Source organism: Notolabrus celidotus, chromosome 2 (assembly GCF_009762535.1).
Source record: "Notolabrus celidotus isolate fNotCel1 chromosome 2, fNotCel1.pri, whole genome shotgun sequence".
Classification (NCBI taxonomy): Eukaryota; Metazoa; Chordata; class Actinopteri; order Labriformes; family Labridae; genus Notolabrus; species Notolabrus celidotus.
The window spans coordinates 35212652-35220775 of record NC_048273.1 but is presented as its reverse complement, the minus strand read 5'-3'; positions in this window follow the sequence as shown (position 1 = coordinate 35220775).

The following is an 8124-nucleotide window of genomic DNA, read 5'->3' as shown; positions in this document are numbered from 1 at the left end:
CATCTGTGCCAAGGCCGGACTGTGGCGTCAATGCTTCCATCAATTTTAATCCAGAGTTTCGGAGGAGACCCAACTGTGGAACAAAAAGTTATGGCATGTGAGGAAGGAGAAGCACTCACCTTATAGCCCCTTGTGCTAGCATCTTTTTCAGCATCTCAACCCCGTGGTGCACACTGTCCTCAGCATATCATTATACAGTTATGCTCATGCCAGTCCCTTCTTATCTCCTTTTACCATTTCACAACTCACCCTCTTCTTCTAGACTGAACTACCTGATCAAAACTCTCCACGTGTGCAGATCAGTGAGAGTTTTTCATAACAAACATGCACATGTGGCATTGAGATGAAAATCAAAGCAATAAAAAAAAACCAAATCAAAATAAGTGAAAAAATAAAAAGCCACCTTGTAACACATTCATATGTTTTCAATTGTAAGTGCATCTATCTCCGACTTAAAAGGAAGTCGTAATCCTTGTATACTCTCAAGGCAAGAATAACCTGCTGGGAGTAAGGACGCTGGTTCAGGGCTCGCTGTACTTTGTGTGTACTCGCAGCAGACTGAGGTCAAGAAGGTCAAACAACCAGGTTAACACATATAAAAAAGAACTTGACATGGTAACTTATCCTTAGGAGTGACCACAGGATTATTGATCATAAAGATGAGTGAATGCAAAGGTGTACAATGAAGTAAAGCTGCGGGAAATATCTTCAGTGTGTGCTTTGAAAAGAGAAGTGGGCTGACCTATGAGGCGGCTCCATGTCGAGTGTTGAGGTAACATGTTTATTTTCTTTAATCAAAAGCTTTCACTCAGTGCTGTTCATTACCAGTCTCAGAAGAAAACCTTTTGTGACTCTGACGTGGCCAACATGAGGTCCCCTGATGTCCTCGAACATAAAAGGGATTATATAGACAGACTGATTATTATTAAGCAGAGTTTTAAAATATACATGCAACCTTCTCTGTTGCTCTAAACAGAGACGGATGTCATGGGTAACCATAGGTCACAGATATGTGTGGTTAGTCACTAAGGACAGTGTTTTTTGCTGTGGTAACCTTATGCTTTTTGTACAATTTGTAAGAAAACAAAGTCAGTTTTACTTTCCTTAACTTATTTGACACCAAGGTTAGCGCTCCTACTCTGCAACCTGAGGTTCTGAAGACTTGTCCAGGACTTAGGAGAATACAGTTGTAGCATTTGTTGCAGTCATGCATGTTTTCTTGCATGGTGATGAACCGGGCATGAGCATTCACTTTTTTTGCTCCAACCTGTTGGTCATTTCTAAAAGTGCAGGTTTTATCATTTATTTTGTCTCATTTTTTAGTCTGAAGTTGGACTGCAGACTCTTAAAGGTGACATGCAAAATGGACTTTTTAATGGTTCTCTACATGAAATATGTGTCCCTGGCATGTCTACAAACCCCCCCGAGAATGAAAAAAATCCATTCTGCCCCTGTTCTGATTTCTACACCTTTCTGTACATACATGTATACATGTATTCCTGTACAGACGGTGGCAACAAATCTTCTTATTAAGGACAAATAAAGATCTATCTATCTATCTATCTAAATGTGTGTGAAACGAGCCGTTTCAGACTTCCGTGTTTTTGTTACGTCACAACAATATCCGGTCTGACATGGAGTCAGAGCTCGGAGCTTGTTCAGCCCATAGACTGTATAAAATAATACTGAACCCTTCCTCTGTTTTTCACTCCCTGCACACATGTGTGCTAACAAGGAGCTTAGGAGGGAGGCATGCTAGTGGTAGGCTGTCTTAATAAACACAAAGGTCGGTTTTACTCCCCACGTCTGCAGATTTGAAGATCTAGTGGATGATTTTTATTTGTCATGGAAAAGTGCTAGCACTAGTTAGCATAGCTACATAGCTACATGTCGTAGCTGTAGCTGTAGCTGTGTACCAAGACACACATCGACATACTGATAAATAAAACAACAAGTAACACAGAATTTGTGACCAATCCTTCAGAAAGGTCCCGCTGCCTTTCTGGTAGAGGTCGGTTTTACTCCCCACGTCTGCAGATTTGAAGATCTAGTGGATGATTTTTATTTATCATGGATAAGTGCTAGCGCTAGTTAGCATAGCCACATAGCTATATGTTCGTAGCTGTGTACCAAGACACACGTCTACATGCTGACAAATAAAACAACAAGAAACACTAAATCTGTGACCAATGGTTCAGAAAGGTCCTGCTGCAGGCGCCTCTCTGTCAGGATCAGATTCTGGATCAGATTCAGAGGGTTGAAGTAACGTGATCTCTGAGCAGCCGTGTATATTCAGCCAACATGTAAACATTAGATCAACTTGCTGGAGAGCCGAGGGCACATCCACTTCCAGGGGGCGTGGTCAGAGAGAAAACAGAGTGTTCTGAGAAGGACTGAAGCAGAGGACTTTTCAGGCATGCCAAAATCTGATTTCAAAGTGTTTTTTTGAGCATAAACTTTAAAGACATGTTTTGGGGACCTCTTAGACCAATATATATTGATGACAAAAGCGTGATATGTCACCTTTAAGACTTACATCCCGTAGCTCTTTAGGTTAGCTTGATACATAGAATAGAAAACAAAGAGATCCTGGATTTATGCAAAAAGTTCCAAAACTAACTACTAGCCCTGCACGTCGTCAGTGATTTCATTGTGTCTCAGCTGATTGCAGAGCAAGCTCAACCATAGACTGTATAAATGATGAACGTAGTATCTATGCCGTCACCCATCTGTTCCTGAGCACTGTTTTGAAGCCAATCATTGGTGGGAGCCATATTGGAAATGCTGAACTCATCCAAAAAAGTGTGAGGTAAAGAGGCGGGGTTTGAGCCTCCTAGCCAACAGCTATGTGTTCCCGCCTGTCAATCAACTCAGTCATGTCCTTATTTTGGGAAAAACTTGTAATCTTAATATCTTCTGAACCGTCGCGTTAGAAAAAAATTCACCCCCTGTACAGTGTTTGTTGATAGAGGAATTAGCTACGTAGAGCCAAGTCGTTTTTTTGAACCAGGCTGTAAACATGTTTATTTCTGCTGTAAAGATCATCTTCTTTGAATGGGTGTGTATGTGGTTTCTGGTGTTTCTGCAGCCAGCCTCAAGCAGATTCTCGATGAACTGCAGTTTATAACACTTCTGCATGGGCTTCATATTTTGAGTCTGGAGGTTGCCGCTTGAGCTCAGCTGACAACTTAGCTTCATAAAGTCACCGCTCCCAGCTGAGACAAAGTCTGGCAAATAACCATCTGAAACAGAACATAATACTGTGTTAACTTTCTTCTTTACAGATGAAATAGATGAGATATGACATGTTCATTGGTGAGCGTAACTTTTCTTTAGCTCGCTTATTTTTGGTTCATACAAGGACAATTACAGTTTCCGCCACACTTCACAGAGGCCTCATTCTCAGAACTCATCAGTTCTCATCTGACAGCGTTACAGCTACTTAGAGCAGCAGACGACTTTTCAGGTCTTCCTGTGTAACGCTCAGCCAAGACTTCATTTCTTGTTCCTTGTTTACAGTCAGACTACAACTTGAGAAGGAAGGATGAAGTGTGAGTTGAGAAACGTTTCAGAGCTGATATCATGCAGGTATCTGTGCAAAGACATTCACCCAAATGAATAGATGTTTGGTGACCACGGATGGGTTCTGGGATTGAGTCTTTTGCTCTCCACATAGATTACATGTGCAAATTCTCTTTAAAACCGCTTGAAATCATTCTGATTGGAGATCCCAGATTCACTATTTACGTGGATGTTAAATTAAGTGATTCCATTTAAGATGAGTGTGTGCATGCATCATGAAAATCATTTTGCCCTGCGCAGAGTTGTACTGCTGGTGTAATGTTACAAAAGTAGCAGAAGAAGCTGTTCCTTCCACCTGTTCCTTTAACAAACACACGTGGCACATGTGGCTATGAGATGAAAATCAAAGCTATAAAGAAACTCAAATTAAAACAACTGGAAAAATAAAATGTCACCCACCAGCTGTTGCTGTGTCATCGTAACGTAATTGTCGTTGAATTTTCATAGTCTTATATATGTGTATGTAAGAATGTTTAACTATTGTATTCTTTCAGTCTAAATGTCATGTTTAGAGTAACTTGTTTCCTATGTCGTCTGTGACGGGCGAGATCGTGTCAGGGTAGTAGTCAAGGTCTCTCCCCCTGCTCCTGTCTTTATCTATGTGTTATGGCTGACTTACTGTCTCCAGAACTAGAGCACAGGTCTTCTTCTTACTTGTTGTGTTCCTATAGTCCAAACTTGTCTAACTTTAGTGTCGTCTTCAGAGGGAATAAATACCCTGCCAAGGGTTTTGTCTGGCAGAACTGACTTGGCATTGCACTGCACTCTCCTGCCTGTGTACTGTTATGTTAGTTCTCCTTGATCAAGTTCTACATAAACTATTTCAACGCAAGCCGTCCGAGTCTCCCTGTGTCCAGTGTCCAGTTTGTTGCTGAATTCCATCACAGTAATGTGAAATTAAAGTGGATAGAAAAAACCCCACTGTAGCTGCACGTCTCCACATATTGCCCCTCCACCCCCCCTTGCAGCACACCAGATAATTCAGTCTACACCTGTGACTTTAGATGTCGCTAGAAGTCAGCTACACACAAGTTTTGTTAGCTACGTAACTTCTCTATCAATTATCAAAGTAGAAACCTCATGTCACATGAGACAGACCTGCAGAGTCACAACTATTTTATCCCAACCATAAAGAAATGATTGGATCAGGTGTTTACATGGATATTGATCCGAACATCAAATGCGTTAACCACCTTTCCAAATTGGCCAGATTGGATCAGTCTATTCTGACTGAGGTGTTTAAATGAAGCACTGTCATTCCAAGGAGCCTATTATCCTGATTACTAACGGCCCATTAAACATTGTTTGTTTTCCTGCATACAGCAAATGTCTGCAGAAACACTGGTGCATCATTATACAAGAACTATGAACACAAACCTGAACACTACCAACACCAAATTCCAGGTCTCCACGTCAAGATCACTAAGGCTCAGAGAAGAGCATACACCTACAACGGCCAAATCACAACAGTGCATGGTTCATCCCTGTTAAACAAGCTTATTGGGTAATCTAATTCATGCCATCTTTAATCTAATCCCGCTCAGACTGATTGATAACCTTAATCCTTTATCCCCTGACCCTAGAGGTGTATGTTTGGTTGTATCTCACAGGTCCTTTGTTGGATTATTCTGATTTATTTTGCCCATTCATTATGCTTTTGAGATAACAGTCTATTCAGATCCTGAGGATGCCAGTCAAACAGTTCTGTCCATACAGTTTAATGCAGTCATTTGTAATGCTGTTTGTTTCCTTCATATTCAAAGAATCATACACTATCAGGAGACTTTTGACTCCAATTTCTTAACATTTTCATCTCTACTAGTCTGTGTTGGGTTATTGTTTTTTTTTTTTGCTTTACATCTATTTCTGTGTGAAGCCTCAATACAAAAGAGCATGTTTTTCTTCCACTCATTGATTTTCCTGAGAAGCATTAATCTCGCCTCACTTATCCCCATCAGAAATCACACACAGAAAATAAATCGCTCTTTCACTGACTAATTGCACTTTCTGACACGTCGTCTGATTTTCCTACAAATCCGATGAAGCATTCGTTTTTGTGTGACATAAAAAATAATAGGTCCCCCAGAGGATGTTTTTTCGCTCCATGTGAGGAGAGGGGTGGAAGGTTGAACGTACACTGTTATCTGCCTTTCATCACAAGCAACCTAAGCGGCTATAAATGAGGCAAGGCAGCAGAGCTTTGCAATGGTAAATAGGGTGTCTGATTGAAAGATTGGCCCACCTGGCCGTGACTGTCAGAAGGCCTCATCCAAACGCAGGCAACCACAAAGCTCAGCCGGCGTCCTGCAGCACCCACTTCCCACTCTGTGTCGCCCAAATAGCCTGGGACGGGACCCGTGTCTGGGGAGATTGCTTTCGCAGCGCAGTGACTGGACCCTGATAGAGGAACACTTATCTCTGGGTAATTACTCTCTGTGAGCAATGAATAAAATGAGAGACAGCTCCATAATCTAAGGTCTGGCAAGCTCGAAGATTACACAGCCACTCATATTATTCGCCAAGACTAATATGCAAAGATGATAAGCAAGTGAGGTTATCTTTGGCTTGTCTTGATATGGAGTGGGAGTTTTTCTGATTTATTTTACTCTTAAATATATTTCATTTTAATTAGTGGAAAGCACTTATTTAAAAAAAAAAAACACTCCATTAGTGGATCAGTAGTGTTCCCTTGGAAACGTAAAATTGCTTGAGTGCGTACACTTCAAGTTAATTGAACCTGTGAGCCCATTTTAATTGTAATGTCAAGCAATTTAGGCCACACAAAAAGAGAATGCATATTTGATTTCACTTCTTTGGAAGGTGAGAGTGTTTTCGCAAAGTCATTCCACGCTTATGGATATTTTGAGGTCTCCATAGTCTCCCGTCTTTGTGGAGGGTATAAGACTCCACCACTCTATTGTTGGGCTTTGTAATTGGCTGTGTGTTCATGACAAAAGAGGCTCATGGAGGGACCCTGATGAGAAACTGCCTCAATCCAGCTCCTCTGTTTCTGGATGGGCTTAATTAGAATTGCTGCAAAGACTGGCAAAGACCCTCAGGGCCGGAGAGAGAGGGCCCATTACATTTTCCTGTTGTCTCTTTGTCGTCCTCGCGTCGTCTTCCCTAATTATTTCCAAGCCAAGAAAATTCGCTAGAAGGATAAGCGTCTGAAGAGGTCAGTCTCTTGCATTTCGCAGACTTTATCACAATAACTGGGAGTTTAGAGGAAAAGATCAAAAAATCCAATACTGTCAAACATTATCATCCCACATGTGTAAGGCTCCGACCATGACAAACTGTAAGTCACAGCCCTACTAATAATAGCTACAGCAAAATATAATGTTGAAGATGTCTGTGGTTAAAGGGACAGCTTTTATTAACCTTCTTGATTTAGATAGCATCAATAATGCGTCCTAGTCTGCACATTACAAAGCTGTAGCTGCTTAGCTTAGCACAAAGACCAGTGACCCAAAAGGTCTCATCAACAAGAATCTCTCACTATCTTTTTATTTTTATTTATTTTGTATTATTTTATTAATTTTAACTTTTTATCTTATTTTATTTTTATTTACTTATTCATTCAATTATTTAATTTATCTACTGAGTTTTATTGATATTTTTAGCCTTAATTTTATTTTCAACTCTTATCCTTACCCTTTAAATTTTTTTATTTTACCTATTAATATTCTTAATATTAATTTGACACTTTAACTTATTTTAATTACACATTTCATTATATATTTTTTATTGCTGTCGGTGTGCATCATTCCCTATTTTATTTTAGTCTCTATTTTAAGATCAATTTTTGTTTTTTAATATGTCTTGCCATTATTTTATTTCTGCTTCTTTCTTGTTTTCAATCGCCGTAAAGCACTTTGGGTTGCATTTGATTTGTATGAAAGGTGCTATATAAATAAAGCTTGATGGATTGATTGATTGATTGATTGATTGATTGATGCATTCATGTAGAGAAGATTATTAGGACCAGGGATGATAAATGAATAAATACATGGTAAATGGACTGTTTTATATATCTCTTTCTCTAGTCCTCTGACCACTCAGAGTGCTTTTACATCTCACATCACATTCACCAATTCACACCACAAGGTCAAGGTCACATCAGAAGGTGGACAGCGGGACCTAGGATCAAACCCCAGACTGAGGTCCTCCAAAACAACGCCCCCGCTCAAATGCACGAGCGCTGCTGATTGGCGACCATATGATGGTGACTGATTCATAGTGAAAGTTAAAAACACAAGCAAACATGAAATGTACGCTTTGCAGGAGGCGGGCCGAATGGCAGGACAGGATTTGATTGGTTTCATCATTTGTCTCCTGATGGCAGGGATTGGTTGGTGTTTTCCCAGGTTTACTCCGGCTGTAGATAGCAGCTTTTTTTCACTCTTCTTTAAGAACACTATGTATTGATTGCCATCAGGACATAAAGATCATTTTAGCCAGCATAACAAAAAGTGTATCCAAATCTGACTACCCACCCTAGCTTTAAAAAGTTATAATGCAATTCTGTGAATGAAGTTGAAA